At 37.6% G+C, this 23,415-nt stretch overlaps 1 long non-coding RNA gene across 18 annotated transcripts in view; it reads right to left on the reverse strand.

Annotated features, from left to right (window-relative positions):
- LOC104909624 (uncharacterized) overlaps nucleotides 1-23,415 on the reverse strand; it is a 275,598-nt gene that overhangs the window by 158,974 nt on the left and 93,209 nt on the right. The window contains exons 3-4 of one of the 18 annotated variants that reach the window (XR_014882103.1): nucleotides 15,565-15,812; nucleotides 10,458-10,612 (exon numbers count right to left, since the gene is read on the reverse strand). The exons of 16 other annotated variants lie outside the window; for them this stretch is intronic. This is a non-coding gene — a long non-coding RNA (uncharacterized LOC104909624). The remainder of the gene's footprint in view (nucleotides 1-10,457; nucleotides 10,613-15,564; nucleotides 15,813-23,415) is intronic. One more of the 18 variants, XR_014882102.1, reaches the window with a different exon arrangement.

The following is a 23,415-nucleotide window of genomic DNA, read 5'->3' on the forward strand; positions in this document are numbered from 1 at the left end:
TTTTTTTTTTTTTTTTTTTTTTTTTTAATGTGTTATAAAGGCTAAACTTTCAGTGTTTCTATAGATAAATTAAAATTAATAGACTCCGCTTCTATTATCAATGCAATCCAGTACATGAAACCAGGTCTTGAGGGCAATGTGTATGAGGAGCAGCTGAGGTCCCTTGGTGCGTTCAGCCCAGAGCAGAGGAGTTGAGGGGAAGCAACATGGCAGTCCACCATTCCTCACAGGGAGCTGAGGGGCAGTGCTGAGCTCTGTTCTCTGTGACAGTGACAGAACCCAAGGGAACAGCATGGAGCTGTGTCAGTGCAAGTCAAGTTAGGGATTAGGGACAGGTTCTGCACCATAGTATGGTGAGCATGGAAGAGGCTGCCCAGGGAAGTGGTCATTGTCCCAAGCTGTCAGAGTTCAAGAAACACGTGAACATTCTCAGACAACAGATTTGAATTTGGGCTGGTCCTGTGTGAAGCCAGGGATTGGACTCGGTGATCCTTGTGGTTCCTTTCCAACTTAGGATATTCTATAATTCTATAATCTCCATTGCAAATTTAATTACTACCTGTGCAGTCCTTCTCTGAATGCTCTGTTCAGTAATAACAACTTGGGAAAACCTATGCAGCTTTTATTGCTAATGGCCCAATGCATTCAGAAAAGGATGATAGAATAACTCATAAATCCTCTAGTTAGTAATACATATTGGTGCCATAGTTACCAGAATGGGTGCAGGAGTAAATAAAAAGATTAAAATAGTAAAAAAATGTCCTTAAGTACCAAGATTCAGAAGCAGAGAGCGGGCAATTTCCTACCAAATGTAAACTGAAATAGAAACAAGTATTTTTAGTTTAATCTGTTTAGATTTAAGAACCATATTCCCTGTCAAGTAGTAATATACAAATGTAGAAAAATCCCACAGGACACATCTGAAAGAGACTGGCGGATAGTTACTGCATCTGGTTATTAGAGATTCTATGTGACATATTCTTCCAGCAACTTTGAATTTCCTGCCTCACTCCTGGATAACTATCCTTTTTTGGAGACAGACTAAGAAAACCACTATGTCATTTCATAATTTATATTACTAATACTGATTTGCTTTATAGACCCCTAAAACACTGAATGAGCATCTAACAGAAATTTTATGCTTCAATATAAATCTCTTAAAAACTATGTAGGGTTACATCATTTTCTGAATAATAATAGGTTCAGCATATGCGTACACTGCAATCACAGAGGTGGCTATAGTTTAGCACAGCAGTGTGCTTCTGTGGTATTTCAACCAGAACAGGTTAATTTACCTCATATCTGCACCATAGCATTTTTCTAGACTATTCCCTCAAATAAGTTTTACCTCAATTAAAGTCAGGTAGTTACCAACAGAAAATTGTCTACCAGATATCTGAAATGCGCCATTAAAAATATCTGCTTTCAGTATAACTTCTTTTCCCATTGAAATATTTCTTATTAGACCTGTTGCCATGCTGAGTGATGGGAGTTGCAGACAGATGTATCCTACATTTATTCTGTGCTGTCACTTAGATTGGATACTCCTTCCAGAGGCATTACACCCTCCATTCTAGAGAGGAGAGACAGTACATCTTGGCACTCCTTTGGTCCCTGTGCAGACAGAAGATGAAATACAGCTCTGAACTATACTCACTAAAGAAAATAAGAGCAAGAAAAACTCATGAACAGAATAAGCTCTGAAGAGTGCAGTGGTATTAGAGAATCTAAAAGTTTCCAACGGTTAATGATATCTGAATGTTCTAGTTTTTACCGTCAAATTCTTTATTTTCTTCCATAGTTCATTTAACAAGAAATAATCTTTTTCTCCTATGTCAGTTTCAAATGAATGATTTTGCCCATTCCTTTGGCTTACATGACCAAAGGCTTTCTGCACTGGCCAAAACACGGCACTGTATGGCCATAAGTGAAGCAGCCAATAGCCTTTCACATTCACCATGCCACAATATTTTTTAAAAAATTATTTCACCCTAAATTCTAGCACAACATTGGGAATTCATTCATTCACTCCTCAGAAACAGTCCCTATCACAATTCCTTTGTCTAAAAACTCACATGGGGAAAAGTCTTACGGCCAGAAAGTATTCTACAGTTGAGACTATAGAAACTGCTATTTGTTAGCATATTCCTCTTTGCCTGTTAGGTATGGGAAACTTTGTCATCTTGAGTTATATAGTATCTATCTGTATGCTGTGCTGAGGCATGAAACACTACTCTTTGACAACTTAGAGGGTGAGCCCTCTGTACTGAACAACATCAACAATGTAATTTTAACACTGACTCAGTTCACATAGGCACTGCCTACATACATACCTAATACCTGCCAGACTACAAAAAAATCTGATAGTATCATTATGAGCAAAGTTAAGTTAATGGTGGATTTAATAGTCCAATAAATAAATATGAACTCTTTCCAGCTTACAGTACTGAACATACTAAGCAGCATTAGTTTAATCAGGTTTGCCTAAGCAATTTGCTAATTAGCTTACTTGTGTGTTGTGATTCACTTAATTACATCTTGCTTTGTATATTTGTGTTATTTGTTCATTTTATTCTTGTTTACAAAATACACAAAATGGGAAACCTCTGTATTTAGGCATTTCTACACTGATAAAAATGTTCTAGATCTAAAGAGTCACAAGGAAAGTTGATGCCTGTTGTATCACCTGCTGCCACTGAGAAAAGTTTGGTTTTGTCATCCTTGTGATTCAGACAGGTGCAGGCTACCATTAATCAGCCTCTTAGCTTCCTCTTCCTCTTAACACCTCCCCAGCATGGTTATTGGGAAGTGACTCACAGAAAGCTAATGCCTTGCCATTCTGCTTTTCTTTCTGTTTATCTTCCTCCACAGTCCATATTCAACTCAGGAAGTGCATCTGGATAAGAAAGCTGACATAGTTGTACAGTGACTCTGCATGTCAAGGTTTAAAAATAAAATTATAACATAGAGCAACCGTCAGAGCCTCTAAAAAGCTATCACAAGAGCCAGAGACTTATTAATCAAAAGCAGATAGTCTGAGGCCCTCCTTTGCTTTGACTAATTTCTTTTTATATTAGAGGAATGTGAGATGGCACAGGAGCAGCTGCAATTGCAGCACTACCATATATTCCTCACACTCCTGTCGCTGTTATGAGCAAAGCGGAGGGGATAGATCCAACAATTCACTACTGCTGCAATTCCTCCAACAGAAGACGTCCATTCCATGTCAAAAAAATACAAAGATACAGGATGACTGCAGGATAAAAAATACAACCTTAATGACTAACTGTAGGCCATTTTTAGGTCTCCTGCTATTTAACAAGACAATGTCAGTGAAGTGTCTCTAGACATAGAACAAAAGGGGCAAAACACAATAACCAGCAGCAGGAGTTCCTTCATATCCTTTATCATTTTCAATATCAGCTCTCAGAAATGCAGAACACAAGCAATTGAATTCCCATCATCAATCTCTGAGTATTTTGTATTGAATAATTTAATGATTACAATTCTGATTACATTTTTCCAAAAAATGATTATGTTAATTATTTCTTGAAGTTAATTTTCTTACAAAATTAATATCTCATTGAAATCTCTAAGGTAGCTATTTAAATACATTGGACTCTATCCACCAAAATCCTACAAACTTCAATTCAGTTTCTTGCTTTCTAATCAAATAGAGTTTTAATTAGGTCCCAGTGAATCTATATAATAGATGTAAGTAATACATAATAATGTGAATAATAAGTAAACGGCCATTGCAAATTCAGCATCTCAGACTGCTTGCAAACAATTACAAACAATTCTCACCATGTAGCATGATAGCATAGAACTGAATTTAAAATAAATCACTTTTGCAATGTTCATAAAGTTTATCGTTGTCAGTGAGAGTCAAGCAAGATATGTTCAACATTAAATATCACAGAAACAGAATTAGTGATTTCTCATTGGTTACCTCCCTTTGTTTTGCTGAATTCTAGGGAAATGTCTTTGTGTTAAAATTTGGCTCTTTAAAATAATAATTAAAAAAATGATTAACAATATTATGCTTAGTATATTCTACATATGAATAAGCAAGTTGTTTGGCAAAGTGAAATCAGCATATACTTTGACAGAATTTTCCACTAATTGTTGGCTTTGAGAGCTTAAATCAGATATTCAGTTCCCTTATAGCTTTAATAGTCTTACACACTATAATGAATCTATGATGGAAATTGACTGTAGCTACATGAAGGTATGTGGCACAAAAGGCCAACCTCAGGTGTTCACAGTGCAGAACAGTTTACAGCAGAACCCATGTAGGAGGGATTCTCATTCCTCCATTACAGATATAGCCTACAGGTGACAGTGCTATTGCCAATAATAAATCAGGTCAGTCAATGCTGGGTTGAGCTGAATTTTGCAGCCTTCTGAGGATAAAAATTCTTCTACAAGTGAAATTTTTTCTCCTATGTCTCAGTTTAAAGTTCAAAACTGGTAGCCTGTTGCTATTGCTTGTTGTTGTATCATCTACTACCATTGAGAAAACGTTGCCATCTTTGTGATTCAGAGAGTAAACAAATCTAGTTTCTTTGTCTTCCCTCACAGGTAATTAGCATCCTGTTTTCTCTGGACTACTGGCTGAAACCTGTCCCACTTCTCTCAATGTCCTTTTGTAATTGGTAGTCCAAAATTGAAGTTTTCCAGCTCAGTCTTAATAGTACCAGGGAAACACATACAGTAACTTATCTTAGTCTGCTGGCCATGCTTTTCTTATATAACCTTTATGTGTAATGAGAAAAGACAGTTTACTAAAAAGTGTTTGACCCTTCTGAAACAGCAGAAATTGTGGAACATTAGGATGGAATTGTAGTTTGGTGCAAACCAGAAAAATTAATTTATTTGGACTTCTGAATGTTGGCTTGGAGATTTCTGGTTCTCAATATTTTGTACAGCTGATTTATCAAATATTTAAGAGGATTTTTTCTCCTTCTTCCCAGAATTATTTTCTTTCTCAGGATAAGCTTTATTGACTCCTTAAGATAGTGCTAAGTATCTGCAGAAATCTAGGCAGAGAAATATGCTAGTTATATGGCAAGTCATTTGATTTTTCCTGTTCTCTATTCTAACCCTTTAAATTTAAGAAGACACTTTCTATCCCATTACATCAGGTGGGGCCATTGCCTTACGTCACAAAGAAGATGTGAACGTTACTTTCTCACATTTTTTACATTTGATATTCATTCATTTGCTATTGCTTCATTTGTCCCTCTTTTTATTTTCTACACAGAACAGTGCATAGCCTGAAAACGTGCTTACTGTGTAGGCACAGTAATAATACAACTGGATCTGAGCAAAGTCATGTAGCACTTTCTACACGCTAAGCAGAGCCTTCAGTTAAACTTCCACATACAGGTGGATGTATTTAAAGAATAAAAACATTAAAGTGTTGCCAAGTACATAACTTTTTTCTGCATCTCGGATAAATATTTTCTTCCATTTGTACAGAATTCTTGTTTCATTTCTTATTGTTTAAAAGACAATCTTCTCCCATTCCTTCCCTTGATTCATTACAGCAAAAATATTCCTGCAGTTTTCTGCTTCATGTGGACTGACTGCTTTGTAAGCACCATAGCCTGACAGATGACATTCCCTAATTTCCAGAGGGAAATGTCTAGAGTGTAAGCTTACAGGACTGCGTAAATAGACATTACAACTTTGAGCTGTTTATAGTTGTAGCTACTTGGACACCTTCTGTTTACTTCATTTCCATGAAAAAAAAAAGTGGTTCCTAGAGTTCTCCATATCTGAAATTCATGTGGATGAAATTTTCCTCCAGCTTTCGAAATAAGTCTCTAACCACAACCTTAGATGTGGGGCTGGGAACCTCTGCTCAAGAGTCCTGAGAACTGCACAGCTAAAGGACTTGGTACCAAAAGCTGAATTCTGCCCCTCACATTACAGGTATATACATGTGTACACACATAAGCAAAAAACTATCTCACACGCGAGGCACAAGCGCATGTGAACGTCTGTATGTTATTGATACTGCTGTTGATTCAGCAATATCAAATTATACACCTAGAGCAGAGCTCATTTTCCACTTCCAAAAGCAGTACAATAGATCGCCTTATTATTCTGCCATAAATTGAGTATAGGTTTCAGTGTGATTCCTTGAAATGCAGACAGCCTCTTTCACTCACAAATGAAACAGCACACAATGCTTACCAGAGCTAATACTCCCACATACTAGCTTTATGCTTCAGTAAGTTGAAGAAGGAAGCTTGTCAGCCTTTCCTAGTTGTCATTAAGGCTAAATGAAAAGTGCAGAGGTACCTGTTTAGCATTCTGTTCTTTGAATATCAAATGTTTTTGCTTCTAAAAGTTTCCTCTCCTTTTATTTTCCTTACTTGCAGTGCAAGTAGATGTTTGACAGCCTCTCCTTTGGATGTGGTGCATTTCACATTTCTCCTCTGCTAATCCTGCTCCTGTTCTCCTGCAGCAAACAAGGACAGACATCTGGACCACAACTTTCTCAGTCCCTGAGCTGCTTAATTGTGTATCCCTACTGGAAACTCCAACGGAGTATATGAGCAGTCTAAAGCATGACTACCTGGTTCTTACACAGCACATCTCTTCAGCTCTGGGGTAAGGCAATTGCTAGGAGAAGAGCTTCAGCAGTGTTCAGACAACACATACCTGGCTGGTGTGCATACAAAGGCCCCAGTTCTAGGTGCTGCAATTTCTGGTCCCCAGGATACTTTAATTATTCCGGATGCTGATCTGGCTTCCAGCACAGGGAGCTAAAAACGGCTCCGTGGCTCCACATATTCAGCACAGCAAAGAGTACAGCCACTGGTCTGGGGTCTGTTTCATCCCTGCCCGTTTCATCTTCCTTGACTCAGCAATCTCCAGCTCCTAGCTTCAGCTCCAGCTATCCCATTAACCATTACTGCTCTCTGCTTTCAGTCTTTTGAGAAGATGATCACACACCATCTGAAAAAAAACGTCTTTGTGGGAAGTTGTCAGGGCTGCTCTGTGCCCTGGGAGAAGAAAGAGCTGAGGCAGTCAGCTCACAGTAGTTGAGCTGAAAAAAGAAAAAGGTGCAGTATCCAGCCCACATCTTACTGATATGTATTAGGTTTAACAGGGAGCGGGAGAGCAGACAAAATATTTTTGTCCATAATTCAAGAGGCTCAGAGAGAGCCTGCCTGACAGGGGCTGCAAAGGGCAATCTCAAGAGGGACAGCATTGCACACGTTTGCCTATAGAGCTTTCCAAAATCAGCTGAACTGTATTACTCCTTCCCTGCCCAGTCCACCTTGGCCATCCCCATCTCTACACCTTAGTCATGTGTTTGCTTATTGATTGCATCTTCATATACAATAGTGTCTTCAAGTGCCTGGCATGTAACTGGCTGTTTTTCTGTGCCAGGATTTGTAACACTATTTGCAAAGTTTTGGACAGTTTTTAATTGCAAACAATCCATATGCAATTTCTAGTATTAAGAAGCAAACAGCAACTGTTCTTATTGCCATCTTTGTGACTGCTATGGTTACAGTTTTACTTTCAAACACAGAAAGGAATACGTACAATCTTTCAAGGGCTGAATCCAACTCCAAGTGATCTTGTTCTGGAATAGAATGATTTAGGCGGATTTGTGGGCAGAACTCATTGCCTTAATTTTAATGTTTTAGGAATAGCTACACATGGCAAATTAGCAGTGTCTTGGACAAAACCATACAAAATGAGAATTCTCTATTCTTGGTGAAACCAGTAGGGAAGTCAGCAAATCTGCTACCTTGGACTTCCAGAGGGCAGGCTTTGATCTGTTCAGAACACTGGTAAGGAGGGTATCTGGAGAGTTCTTTACAGGAAGGTAAAGGGGTTCACAGACACTCCTCATGAAGGAAATCTTAAAGGCATAGGAGCAGGCTGTTCCTGAGTGCTGTAGGATGAGCTAGAAGGGAAGAAGGTTGGCATGGATGAACAGGAAACTTTTACTGAGACTTCAAGAAATAAACAGAGTCTGTCTCCTGTGGAAGAAGGGATGGGCAACTCAGAAAAGATAGGATATGCTAGGAGAAAATTAGGAAGGCAAAAGCCAAGCTTGAACATAACCTGGCCACTGTAGTAAAAGAGAACAAAACATTTTTTTACAAATGTATTAAAATGTATTAATAGTCAGAGGAGGGCTAAGGAGAATCTCCATCCTTTACTGGATGTGCTGGGGAAAAGGACCACTGAGGATAAGAAAAAGGTTGAGGTCCTCAATGCCTTCTTTACACCTATCTTTAATAGTCAGACCAACTATCCTTGGGGAACTCTACCCCCTGACCTGGAAGTCTGAGATGAGGAGCAGAATAATCCCCCACATGATTCAGATGGAAACAAAGACTGTCTATTCTGTCTGGACTGTTACTGCAGGAAAGACACTGAGGCCCTGGAGCGTGTCCAGAGAAGGGCAACCAAGCTTGTGAGGGGTCTGGAGCAAAAGTCTTATGAGGAGCAGATGAGGGAACTGGGATTGTTCAATCTGGAGAAGAGGAGGCTCAGGGGTGACGTTATTGCCCCTCTACAATTAGCAAAGGAGGCTGTAGTGAGGTGGAAGTGAGCCCAGTTTTTTACTCTCTGAAGAGTGTACCTGTCCAAGCATGGGCTGTCAGCTTCTCCAGGAGAATACTGTGGTACATCAAAACCTTGTTGTTTTTTTCACAATTGCATTTTCATATGTGGAGCAATAGATGTGTTTGTAGCTTTATATGTGGGAAGAGCAATGCCTCCCTCTCTCTCTCTCTCTCTCTCCCCACCTTGTTATATTCAATTCTGACTCTCATATGCTCAGGAAAATAAAGCACATTTCAAGGTATTGTCTTATAGCTTTTCTATCTTTATAGCAGCACACTCTTTTTTATTTGATATTAGTACCTCTAGAGACTTTAAATAAAATTCATCATGTTTGAGTCAGTTAAAGGGAAGACAAAAATGAAAATATGTAAATAAAACAGGACAATTTATTTATTGCCAAAGCATGCCAGATGTTAGAAATAACCTGTTGCCCCTTTATACTAGCAGACTTGACAGTAATCTAGAAAAAAACATCCAGGTGCTGAGTGATTCACTGTGTGAGAGAGCATTTATGTCAAGATAGGCATATTATCACCTAAATAAGTGAAAACGCCTTTGGCATGTGGCATTGAAGAGTACACAGACCAGCTTAAAGTAGAACTAAGGATTCTAGCAGAGTGTTTAAATGGATTTTTAAGTTAACTACAATTAAGGCTCTCCAGTTAGGAAGGTCCACTGGAAGTGTTTTTTTCCCTTAATACTGATGCCAGGAGTAGTTCAGTGTTGCAGTGAGGTTGACAACAATGGTAAAAAATTAAATTATTAACCATGAATGCTAAAAGTCACTAAATGCTAACCTAATTTTCTTACTATTCCTTTACAGGATGCTTCGTATCTCAGCTAAAGCTCGCTGCCATTACAAATTGATAATGTGCAATTAAATTTCATGTCTCTACTTATCCTTTAGACTTCAAGTTGTTTTTTTTTACCCATATCACTTTCTTCCTTCTGAGTCCAGCTCTCTAATGTTGCCTTTAGAGCATTTAGCCTTAATTTCTCATGATTCTTACTCCTTGAGATGCTCTGGTACATTTCCACCACAGGCTTATCTGAATAATGAATCTGGCCATTCTATAGCATACCAAAGGTGCCCAGTATATTTTGTGAGCCTACTGAAGTGACTACAGTGTCTGTGTATTGACTATAACCAAGAGAAAATTAAGAAGTTGAGATCAACTATCAGCCCACAGCTTCAAGACTGCAGCCACCTACAAGCTATAGGGAGTAAAAAACACAGCCTACAACAAGTAATCTGCTCACACAGGACCCTTTCCATTAAAGTCTTAGGCTTCTCCCATGAAGGTGTTTGCTTCATTTGGACATGTCAGTTTTTATAAACAGTTAAATTTCTTCAGCCCATTCCAATTTAACTGTCCGTGGGTCAGTTACTATCACAAGAAGGGTCTCTTGCAGGCAGTGCTTACACACAGAATAAACAACCAATTATTGCAAGATTAGGTTTTCTCTTGTCAACAGAAATTACTGACTGCAGCAGGTGAGCTATTGAATCATTAATGTTCTGGAGACAATGTCATCACTTAAATTCCTCATATTAAGGCCTCTCTTCTGACCATTCAAAATTTCTGAATTTACAGGACTGCCAATGAAATGTTTGTAAAGTAATAATGGGAGCTTGACTGCAAGAACCATTTTGTTTCCTGGTACTCATTCTCCTTCTTATACTCTTTCTAGCCCTGGCATTGAGAAGTATGCTACATATCCACAGACTTCTTCTAAGAACTAGCCACTTATCTTACCTAACTCTTGTTTTCAAAAAACGGTGCAATGGCAGATGTATCTCCATATGTAGGACAAAACTGAAGATGACTCAGTGGGCTACAAATTATACTTACTTCTCTAGCAAAACTCCTTTGTGCTGCAGGAAAAATTATTTCCTAGGAAGACAGGAGGTATACCAGCACTTTCGTCCCTTAGGGTGTTACACAGGAAACAAACACCATCAGTTTTGCTGCTCTGAGCTCTCCATGCTCTCCATGGGTAGCAGTTGCTGTGGGAAAATGTAGGCTTTTGAGATGTAGTTTAATAGGAACCAGCAGCAATTGAAACAGAAAGGAAAATAAAATGAAAGAGAGAAGAGAGAGAGAGAGAAAGAAAAAAAGAAAAAAGGAGAGGGAGAGAAACAGATTTTTCTGTGCTGTGGCCTAAAATACTAGTTCCTATTCCCAAATACAGTCCTATTAAGCTGAGAAAAATACACATGCAGGAACACTGCACTGTAAGCAATCATGACTTGGATGTTGATGAATCAGGCCAAAAGCTAATGTTATTTAAAATCAACAAAGAGATCACTTTGTTTTGGACCAAACAGTCCTCAGAGCCTTATCCCTTCAGCCAGTTTCCATGGGAGCACCTCCTAACCTTTTTCCCTGACTACACATGTGCACAATCCCAAAATTCACCAACAGATTGAGAGAACATAAGAGGTCAGTCGGCTAGTTTAGTAACTAATGCATGCCATAGGTGAAACCCCAGGAAGTTGTTCCTTCTTAAGAGTCACACAGATTTCCTTCTGTCCATGCTTTCTCTTTAACTCGACCTCACCTACTCTATGGTCACTGTTTACTTAACTCGACTTGAAGTAAAACATACATTTTTCCTGTCATGTGAAAAATACCTTTGCAATATTTTCTCATCATTCTGCGGTCTTTGCAGTTATAGCATAAGTGACAGCTGTACAACTAATGCAAAAGCAAAGTCTGATTTATTGGTGAAAATTTAGAAACCTTTCCTAACAGGCAGAGTAGAGGGAACCGGTGCAAACAAAGTGATAGCTCTGGTTGTTTCTCTTCCCTTCCTAACATGATGAAAATAGCAGGTAAGGCAAAAGAATGAATCTTAGGGTGTGAGAGTAGAATAAGATTATTTGATAGATGGTTTGCTACTTTAACTGCAGTAGTAGAGTTCTGCGGCCATTAGCACTCTCAAAATAAGGATCACAAGGCTGAAACATAAGCAGAAAAGAAACAATGCTCAAGAAGACAAAAGAGAAGAAATGGAATAAAAAAAATAGCAATGGGTTTAGTTATTTACCTTATATATTTTTAATTACAAAGTTAGTTCCTGCATTTTGTGCTTTGGCACCTTTGCAGTTAATGCAATTTTAACACTGTTATTTCCTTGTAATGATATTCAAACTATAGCTTATGAAACTGGCATTATCTCCCAATTATTCAAATTGTATATTAAGAAAATGGTATTAAAATCTTCTGCTCATACCAAAATGGATCTATACTGGATGCAACAAAATAAAAAGCAAAGTGTATTCAAATGGATTTGTGAAAGCACAAATATGTTAAAGCAGGGCCTCAGCTACATGGAGATTTTACAAGACGATCATACTGGCTGCTGTTTAATCTGTAATTATGTAATTAGGCAGTTGCTAAATGATGGTAGGCTTTGAGGACTTTCATTGTCTTCTGCCTGCTCTTCCCTGGTTTCTTCTCGGCTGCTAAAGTGTCTGGTCATAGTATGGAGTTGCCTATGGACTTTTGCATAGTCTCAATTTTTAATAAATGATATTGAATCTATAACTCCTCACATCTGAGTTAGCCTTATAAGCAGCGCAGGAAACCATAAAGTGATGTAGATCTACTGTGAATCAAACTTAACATCCTAGCACTTCTCACAAGAGGAAAGCCCTACTCTTTGACCACCCCTCATTCTGTAGTCTGAAGATGTTCTTTTGGCCTTGTCTCCTTTGTGTGCTTTATTTTATTCTCCTACATTACTTTCTGAGCAGTATAAAAGGCAAAGTCCTTTAGCTGGCGTGACACTGTTATCTCTTCACTAATGAAGAGTGGCAGTTGTTAGAAAGCTGCTCTGAACTCCCATTTGGGCACAGTAAACAGCAGAAAATGCTTCAACTCTGAGCACTGCTCGTGGCATCCTCATGGCTTGAGCAGGGAATAAAATGACCTCTAGGGACAAGGCTTATTTTTTGTTATTTGCAGCTTTTTCCCTGTAAAGCCAGTGGATACTTGAGCATGACATCCATGGCTGCAGACTAAGGTGGCCCTGAAGGAGGGATAATGGCCAGGTACAGCTGGCAGTCATTTACTTTCAGTCACTCAGCATGTCACTGAGCGAGAGCTGATGTGGCTATTAGTGTTTAAATGCAAACTGAAAAGATGATTTTGTGGAAATGACAGTACTCGTATCTAATGGCAATCAGTTCACTTTTTGTCACTGCTGTGACAAAAGCAGCAACATGCCTTCATGAAGACTTCTTTCTCAACCAATACAGGAAAACTTTCCTTCTCCTTCTTTCTATTCATAGAGCATGAAACAAATCATTGAGAACATTGTTCTAAATAACCTGACAACTCCAGCTGCACATTGTATCAACTAATTAAGAAAAACAAATATTTCCTTTTGTTTAGGGAGGTGATAACAGTGAATTACAGCAAGACCACTAGGAGCAGCAATGACTGAAACAGCAAGTTAGCATACACTGCTGGAGGACTATGCTATTCAGTATGCCACTACTGTAAAGCTTGATGAGACAGGGAAATTCAAGAAATTCACAGGCTGCAACCTTACAAGGAAGACTTTGTTTTACTGAACAGAAACAGCAGGAGAAAGACATGTACAATCTGCTTCAGGAGATACTCACTAGGTCTCATTTTCATTCTAAGTCAGTCATGACACAAGCAAAATGCTAACATTTTTATCTTGTTTGCATGACACTATTCCAAAGGCAGGTTACAGCAGATACAGCAGAACTAAGTAGCAAAACTGTTAATGTAAGTAATTACTCTTAGATAATAAAATCTCCATTCTTTCATTATACCTTGAGAAATGACCATTACAAAACTCAGAAGATTCAGAACAAAAAATATATTAATAAGAACATAATTAAGCATTTATTGCTTCTGTCATTTAAAACAAGCTAACCAGATGGCAAGGAAAAATCACAGAAAGAATCTTTCAATGAGCTATTTAGATTTAATTAATATACAGTAACTAGCTCATTAAAGCTAAGTTAAATGCTTATTTGTGACAAATTTTAACCTCTTTTGTATTACAGTTTCCATTTTCAGCAGCTGGCAGAGAAACAAATTACAGTTCTGAAAACTAACAAACAAAATGTCTTAGATTTCTCTCTGATAACCTCCATGGTGAACAACAAAGGGCAGAAAATTAGAGTAAATTGGGTGATATTACTAAAAAAACAGCACAACAAACAAATTGTTGAAGCCACAAGAAATCCATTCTGTATCAAGTTCAGTGAGTATGGGAAGTAACCATTCTGCAATGGGAGCTATCTTGACCAGCAGGTCATTCCCAAGGAAATGGACAACAGCCTGCCTCCACCCACCCTTACATAACGTAGCAGGACAAAAGGCTCAAACCAGAGACAATGAGAAAGTGGGGCAATAGGCAAGGAACAAAGAAGAGGTAAAAATAATCTGTTTATACAGGTATTCATGAAGATTTCAGTCATGTATTACTTCCCCATCATACTAGATTTCCTCCAGAGGGAGTATTTCTTTCAGAAGCTCACTGTAAGGATTCTCATAGAAAGGTTTGCATAGGTTTCATTCCTGTGGTTTTATCATGGCAAGGAAAAATGTAACCTAGACTATTTAATCCAAGGGATTATCCTGGAAATGAGGGGATCTCAATTTTTTATTTTGTGATTCTAAATGTTTTCCATTCAGGCTCACTTCAGAGCTGTAGACTGCTCCATCTATTTAGTATGCTAATTTTTTTAGACACATTTCATGAACATACTGTAACCCTTTAACTAAAAGTCATGCCCCACAATAAATAAACATCTAATAATAAAGATATTAAACACAGGATAGTATCTTCTTCAGCTCCATTCAATATAACATTTGCCAAGTACAGTTGTGTCTAAAAAGTTTGAGACCAGTACTTATCTTCAGAAAAGTCTTTGCTGTACTGTTTTGATCAAAAGGTCCTTCTTATACTCCTACAGTAGAGATTTATTCTGAAGCTTACTTGCATTTTACTGTTATCTTCCCATTATCAAATTCCACACTACTCAAACTGTTATATTTTTACAGCTGTATTTTTTACAGTTTTTCTATCAATCGCTGATCAATGAGCTGATAAAAAAAGAGCTGGTTCCTAAGATCAGGTGAATATCTACAATTTTTGCTAGCAAAGTAGGCAAAAAGTGTGTATATCAGAGTGTATACCAGTGTGTATATTAGAAATGTAGCTATATCAACACTGGAAAAAAAATTCATTAAAATGTCTTTCATTCTAGGAATTACTATGATAAATACCAGAAAAATTAATGTGTCTGATATATTTTGCATCTATAATAAGAAATATACATATGTAAGAACTCCAGCAAGTCACGTCAGGCTTAGATAAGGTCTACATATCCTGTTTGACTATTGATGGTGAATATTTACATCTTATAGAACAGAAGCAACAACAGCTATCATGTTAAAGGAATAGGAAGAACATTAATGAGGTTATTATTTTTCCCATTAAAAAAAAGAAAAGCCTTCTGTATTTCAGATTTTGTGTTCCTACCTGAAGTAGATATGTCAAAATTCCAAGACAGTTTACTTTCCTAACTCTACAAAAGTATGGAAAATGGTATGAGCAGATGCATCTTCATTTGATTACCAACCAAATTTTGACACCCGTATGCTTCAGACAGCATGCTTGGCTGACTGTTTGAATCAGGCTGCTGGCAGATTGTATGCCAACACAAAATATGATCGATTTTGGCTGGCAGTACTTAAACACCATGTGTGGAGAAAGGGAGAGAAGGTGTTGCCAGATTCAGCAAGCGAAAGAGATGCAAAAAGAGCTAGCGGTGATATCCTGATGTTATGAAATCACTCAGGCCCACTCTGGTGAATAAAGATTCACACTTTATCTGGTAGTTCACAACACCCAGCTCATAATTCCTAACTTCAAAGATAATCCAGGCTCTCATGAAGGAGCAGTTCTTACCTACATTCCAGACTGAACTTGGTTGAAGACTACGGGAAATCCTTCTGTGTGCCAGCCTTATGTGCATTGACCATAGGAGCCCCACATCATTCAGTAGCTGGGTTATTAGTCACAGAGATGAGCTGCTTGACCTGCTGCGTTCCTGGGCCAGACAGAAGTAACTGCTGGACTGGATCAAGCAGCCATTGTTGCCTCTTCTTTAGAACTACTTTCCATTTACTAGGCATCCGTTGCACATTGACAAAGACCTAAACCAATAGACATAGTGACACATGAACAAAACTGTAGCTGTTCCACAGTACAGAGTTTTAAGAATAGGCTTTAAAAGCGTGAATCTGAGTTTTTGTAATTTACCAGGAATATGTTGTTTCTTTCCTTCCACAATTTCACTGCTATCCCTGGCAACCATTTGAGATATACAAACCTAATCCATGTGCATAAGAATTCAATTTTCCTTTGACCTCTCACTAAAACACTTAATACTCCATGGGTATGTACTGGTTAGAGAAGTTTTATGGAAAAGTGTGTTATGGAAGTTGTGAATATTTCAAGAATACGTGTTTTGGATGTATATTTAATGATAGCATATCTGCACAGCATTCAAACAGTTGGTAACAATCCTAACTTTTTGCCTTTCATTCATTACTTCAAAGTTTTAATAAAGTGTGTAAAGCCTTAGAATCCTTTCAAATTATTTTACCCAAATTAAATCTACTGCCTTGAACTTTTTTAAAATATAATATAAAAAATGCTTCAGGTTTTCTTTCAAAATCCAATTTAAACATTGTAATAATGTTCATCTACAGCAATTAAAGCTTCAGTTAACTGCAATATCATCTGAAAAGTGGTTTTACTTGAAGAGAAGTACAAACTTCCTTTTATTTAAATAGAAAAAGAAGTACCTGAATACATTATAAATAAAGCCAAAATGTTAGATTACACATTTGAATAATGACAATGGAATAATTGAACAAATATTTCTGCAAATCAGTGTTAATACAATCCAAGTCAGACATGAATTTTTTTTTCTTATATGAGTCTAAGTAAATATGATCTACAAGATAAGTCTCCATTAAGGTAATACTACAGTTTGAACATAAACTGATCAAAGTCAGATGCACTTATGCAGCAAACAAATGCATTTGATATGTCTAAAGCAAAATAATTATCATTAGAGGAGACCTCTACAACTTAAAATCAAAGGCCACTGGGGCATGAAGAATGAAAGGAACTTGTAAAAATATGAACATCAAGTCTACCCCTTCCTGTGTAGATAAACCACCTGCCAGCCACACAGGTTAATCTGTCTAAGACAAGAGTACCTCCAGAGAGGGATACTATTAGTTCACCCATTTCTGTAGCATCTTTGATAAAGCTGTATAACATAATCATATTTATTTAATATCTGATCTCTCCTTGTGCTCACATCTAGTCCCATCCAATGCAGTCTCTCAGTTTGTATAGATTTTCCTAGCTAATAACTTTCATTCATCATGCACCTTGGCTTAGACCTAAAGATTTTTCTAAATTGTCTCCCCTTTAATGAACAAGCAGAACTTTTAGTCTCCAGGCTCAGTGATGTTTCAAGTGCTATGGCAAAGGTCAGTGCCACATGCACGTCAGCAATGCACAAAATTCCATGCCAGGGAAGTGTTTTATCTTCTCTTTGTAACCTGTACCTGTAGTTCAGAGGAAAGGGATAACAGCTTTACCAGTAAAAAAAGTAAAAAACCAGCACACAGAGATTTTTCATTTGCTCTCACCCAATACTTACAAAAACACTGGATAAAATAACTAGGTCTTCTACTAGCCATCTGTTTGCAAATTAAAGATTTTCTACAGGATTACTGGGTAACACTGATGTTCATACAAACACAGCAAGGGACAAATTACTTAGGTGCATATCTAATTATTTTCACTTATTTATTCAGCAGTAAATATTACACATTTTCTATTAAACATCTGCTCTGTGGTCTGATTCTTAAGTAGTGTAAATCAGCATGGCTCAAATTTAGTCAATATAGCTTTTCTAATTTACGCTGGTCTTAGATCAGTAGTATTGATTCTTTAACATGATGTTAGAAAGCTCCAGTCCAGTAAATTTAGGAGCCACTGATAAGCAAATTTTTATTTTCTTGCAGCAAGTAAATTTAATCTTCCTATTTTCTTGTAGGAAATTATTTTATTCCTGACTTATTTTCAAAGCCGATGCATTTCTTATTCACCCATCAACTCCAGCATATTAAAAGTTGTAGGCCAATTAGGGTGACACATTTATAAGCTCTTTAACAGTCCTTTGGTCTTGACTTTGGAAGGTAAAGCTGGGTTGGAGAAGAAAACTTTCCTCTTCTGATTCTAGAAGCTTTCAACTCATTATCACCAGGCAGTCAAAATGTTTTAAAAACAATTTTAAAATATACTGATTCCTAGGAATATACTTTTCAGCTTGGTATAGGGAACGTATTTTAGATTATTGCTATGCTTTGCATTTCTTCAAGGAAAAAAAAATTAACACGATTCATATTTCTAGGTGCTTTTAATCTAAAGCTTTTCTGTTTGAAGATCTAGATGCACTTTTCAGTTGCATTCTTACACATGTTCAGAAATTCCCTTTTCCTATTTTGTGGCCGGTGGTGTACTAAAGGTACCAACAAGGTTTATTGTCATCTGCAGAGACATTAGGAGTATGTATAAACATCTTTGCTCAAATTTATTTTTACTCTCTAGCCTCACACATTTCTTTTCCCATACTCTTAGAAGCCAGTACACTTCTTTGGGGTCAGTCAGCTCCCCTGCCTTCGAATGAACCAGAATCCAAGCAATAGCCTATTCACAAGCTGCAGAGCAGACAGACGGCTACAAGTCCTACCAACTGGCAAACTTATGAGCCCATCTAACCTCACTGGAATCACTTTAAGAACAATGCAGTCAAACTGACCAAAGAGATCGGACCTGGCTCGGAGCACTTAAAGATCAGAGTAATTAGGCAGACTAATGAGCCATTTGGTCATATGAGCATCCCAAGGAGCAGAAGAGTCCAGAGGTACAGATATGGTAAGTCGGGATTGTCCTATATTCAGGGCAGGCAAAGAGAGATGGTGGCTAGAGTTAGCAATCAAAAGGAAAATAAAACAAAAAACCTCAGAAGCAGCATTATTGGCAGTCTTCCTCAAGTTTTAGAGAAATTGACAAGTCCTTGCAAAATATTTCAATTTATCATAACACCATTTTCTGACATAGAAATGTTCTGATACAAAATTGACTTTGAGCTTCAAATTTTACATCTATGTTATAAAGAGCAGAAAATGATATTTATTTCTTGCCCCTAAAGGAGTGCTAAATATTTCAGGAAGATGTAATTTTATATATCATCATGTATCTAAAAAGTGATGATAAAAGCAAAAAGAGATGCAAGTTTTCTCCATGGTATGAAGTCAATGAAAGATCAGACAGGTTAAAAAGGAATCCAGTACTGCCACAAACTAGTGGAAAATCAGTTAAAAATCCTCCCACCCACCACAGTGTGCATCTTCCTACAGTATGTATGTACCTCACAGCTGATAATTCAAATGCTCATGAATAGTAAAATCTGGTCTCTGCAGAGACCAGATATCAAAGACAGTGAATGGTACAAATCACAGCGAAATAAAACAAAATCAATATGGCATTTCACAACAAAGCCATGGTGGGACTAAGTAGGATGGATAGTCTGGACAATCATACTATAAGTACTATATATACTCTTGCTTACAGAAGGGAGAATTATAGATACACTGCATTTTGGACTTGATGTAACAAAGAAAGCTGTAAATATAGCAGAGGATCCTAGCCTATTAAAGGTGCAGGAGTGCTCAAGTTTTCCTCGTGCACTTGTGCTGTGTCTCAGAGAGTTTCAGTGTCAAGACATGGCATCATTTTTAAAGCATTTCTGTCCTAAAGTGTAGAATCCAAGAAAGTGTAGGGCTGCTTCCCCAGCGGGGCAGAATACAATGAGCCAGGTTAAAATCTCAGCTGGCCTACCATCACATTACATCCACATATTTCCTTCATTCCCAAGACTTCAAATTAACTGAGAAGCCAAAACATCCAAAATCCAGGTTGACCCACTTCTGGAACTGCAATTGAAATAATTTAACAGGATTTGCTGTGGTTATTACTTAAATTCATATTTCACTTCTCAAATATGAGAACTCACAAAAAAAGTAATAATGGAGAAGCACAATTAAATAATTGATTTTGGAAAAACAGCTCTTAAGATAGCAAAGGCAAAATTTACCATCTGTGCATTTCCCTTGCTCACTAAGAACCAGAACTTCAGCACAGCTTCAGTTCATTTACTGTCATTCTCTCAATGGAAAGCATCCCAGGCTTTTGTTAGCCATCTGTACAACAAAGGGCAGCTGTGGCTGAGGCTGTGTAACTATCCATGCAGCTAAGAATAGTAAAACAAGAAGGCACATGTATTTCCAGGACAGTGGTTTCTATTGCCTCAGGGCTCATGCATATCCAAGCACTGCTTCAATCTCTTAATTAGTTATCTGCATTTGAAAGTTAATCTCCAAAATGTTTTCTCTTAAGGATTTGCTACATAGAGCCCTTAAGAAATGACAATAGATGTGATCAAAAATTTAATATTTAGGTTGCAGCTCTGGTGGCTGGGGATCAAATTTGCCCTGGTAATGTTTTCAAAGATATTTAAAAACAATCTTAGTCACATTTCCTCTTACGTCTTACTGATAACCTATCTATATACCTATAAATACCTTATACATATATATTCATATACTTCACAGAATAAGATTTGTCCTGTCTTTACTGACTAACCACTCCTTGATGGGGTCACAAAGTACATAAAAGAGCTCAGAAGTGGTGAAGCTGAACAGCTGCAAGGGTGGCCTGAGAGATTTGCTTTGTCCAGCTCTCATCATGGTGCAGTACATCCTTGCAAGTATGTTCTCAGAGTAGCAAAAAGACTTCTGTAATTTATGCAGGGTTGCAACAGGTAAAACATGTCTGTGATATGAACGAGAAACAGCAGCTCTGATCATCTTTCCAAGTGTTGCTCCTTGCCTACCCTGTCAGACACAGAAAGAAGAGCTCTGGAGGAAGGCTGCATTATCCAAGCTAGTCAGGTAACATTTGAAAATATTTCTGGTGATGGAACAAAGCAATTCTACACTGGAGGGCTTCTTCCAGAAGACTGCTTCGTATACGCATTTATTTCTGTCTTCTTTTTCTTCACAGCCATTGTGACCATGATCCTCAACCACTGTAATCTAAAATACACATCTAAAAATCAGTGACACTACTCCAGTTCACAACTGCTGAAATTCTTTCTGAGAAGGTGGGGCCTATCTTTGTGTTCTGAGCTTGTAGAGCAGTAGGATATCTAGATGTCAAACACGCAACAATGTGCCTTCAGACAAATGAAAAGATTTCGTGCAAACACAGTCTTTTATACCAAATTTAGTTAGCACATTGAGATAGTAGATCCAAAGATCGGAAAGAATAGCTACGGTCATCTCATCTGTCTCCCTGTACCTTACTGGAGATAAACTTTAATTCTAAAATTTCTGCATCAGCTTCTATATCCTTGTTATTGAAAATGCTGAATATAACATTCTCATTTTTCTTAAGACGTAGAAAGACTGTTTCCAGTTACTATAACTACTATAGTAGACTATCAGACTAACCCACATACTTGTAGGGTTTCTTGCAGTTTGTACTCAGATTTCACACAACCTTCACAGCGGTCAGAGGTGGGAGGAACCAAGGCTTGGAAGGGAGTGAGAGCAAGTTATGGAGAGCACCTGGGAAGAGCATCAAAAAGAGGTCTTGGGATTATTTGTCTGCTGTTTTGCCTGTATGTACATATGAACTGCAGTGAAACAAGTTGCAAACCAGTAACTCAGAAGTTAAAAGCATGTAAACTACTAATTGTCTTATCCTTTCCATTTATTTTTTTTTCAACCCCACCCTTTTCCTTCACTGTTCCCACTACTCTAGACCATCTGGAACATAGTCAGGATAGAAGGGTATCCAAGGGTCCAGGAGAACAAAACAGACAAATCTGACTCTGACTCTATGTTACTCTATGCCTAAATTGCCTATCAGAACAAATGGGAATTTCAGTATGTGGTGAGTGTGGATCTAGTCCCTCAGTTGACAACAATTACAGTATTCACATTCCTCATAAGGTTATCCAGATAAGGTTATTGCACTATGACTACATTTTGAAGACAGTGGATCTGCACATACAAAACTGAAGGACAATAGATTCACAAAATCAAAATGGGGGCTAGTTAGAGCTTTAATTGCTGGTTGCAATCTGCAAAAAAAAAAAGAATTCGTCTGACACAGTAGAGGAAAAAACTCAGGGAGAAAAAAAAGAAAAAAAAAAACATAAACAGAAATGGAATAAGAATGGAACAACTATAATGGGCATCTTAAACCTTAGTCACAGTAAACACAATACCAGTGTTACCCTAGATGTTCTTCAAGAAATCCTTAAGGTGAGGGAAGCTGAGGTATAGAGCTGATTTCCCAGGCATTGTAATGCTGCCTCAGGCACTGGCAGTCTTCAGAGACATGCAAGTGGTGCATACTCCTTCAGCTCTGCGCAACACAAGATTTGCTCTGACCTCTGGAAGTCACTCTGATGCTGTATCCCAGAGCACACATCTTCATTCCAGGAAAATCAAAAGCATTTAGGAAGTGATGGATGGCTTAGAGCAGGCGTGATGTGATTAATCCTGGAATTTTACTCTGAAAAGCTATATAAAAGCAATGCAGTTATACAGAAAAATAATTTAGTAGCAAACTCATCAAGAATTAAAATTTTGTAGCAGCCTAACATCAAATTACTGATGAGATTAATCTGCCATGAAACCATGCTTTGTTTTGTTTTTTTAAACTGTGCTGCGAAGGATAATTGTTAACTAAGTACCAATCTGCACAGTATGGTACACTTAACTCCGATTAATATTTTTTGTAATATATATAATATTTAATAGATAATCCTTCTGACATCCTGCTCTTTTCATCTAAACATGAAAACTTCTTAAAAAGAGGAGACTATTTTTGTAACATTTCTCTCTTCAGCTGACAAAGGAGACAAGTGACACAATTCAACATGTAATGGGGAAAAATCCACCATCACAACACAAATGAAAATAATCATGATGTTTCATAAGTTGTCACTGCTGGCTGTGCTGCAGCAATCTGCAGAGTTTGGGCTCCTAAGTAAAATCATCTGTACTCAAATATCTAAGTACTGTACAAATGTGTGGTAAAAAACAGTCTCTTCAAACAGATTTATGGATGAAATTTGCAGAGTATCTGTGACCTACATCCATTAGCTGGGTAAAACCTTATAATTTTTGAAAGATGAAAGGATGCTTTCTACCTTTTCTCTTGAAGCTGTCACATTTGGTATAACACAATTAAAGACAAGGGAATGAGAAGGGAGCAAAAGGTTTAGGCCTCTGCTTCTCTCATGACTCACTAAACTAAAAAATCATCTGTTCTCTTATATCCATTGAATATTTAAATCTGTTATGTGAAGTGCAAGAGCTTCAGTATCTAACTTGACTTTAGGGCACTCTCCTGAAAAGTGGTCCCTCTCAGATAAATGGCAGAACTAAAATTGATACTTCAAAACACTGAATAAGGGCTTTAACCCTGGTTTTGGTGGGAAGGAAAGAGGAGAAAATGGCCATCATTCAGGTTTTTAAGAAAATTACAGTAGGAACTTCCCTCCTTTAGCAGGTGCCAAGGAAAAAATTTGAGTAGATGGAGAATGGATTTTAGGACATAAGCTGATCCTCAGTACTTCACTTTCAGCTGGAGTAG

Source organism: Meleagris gallopavo, chromosome 2, assembly GCF_905368555.1.
Source record: "Meleagris gallopavo chromosome 2, MGAL_WU_HG_1.1, whole genome shotgun sequence".
NCBI lineage: Eukaryota > Metazoa > Chordata > Aves > Galliformes > Phasianidae > Meleagris > Meleagris gallopavo.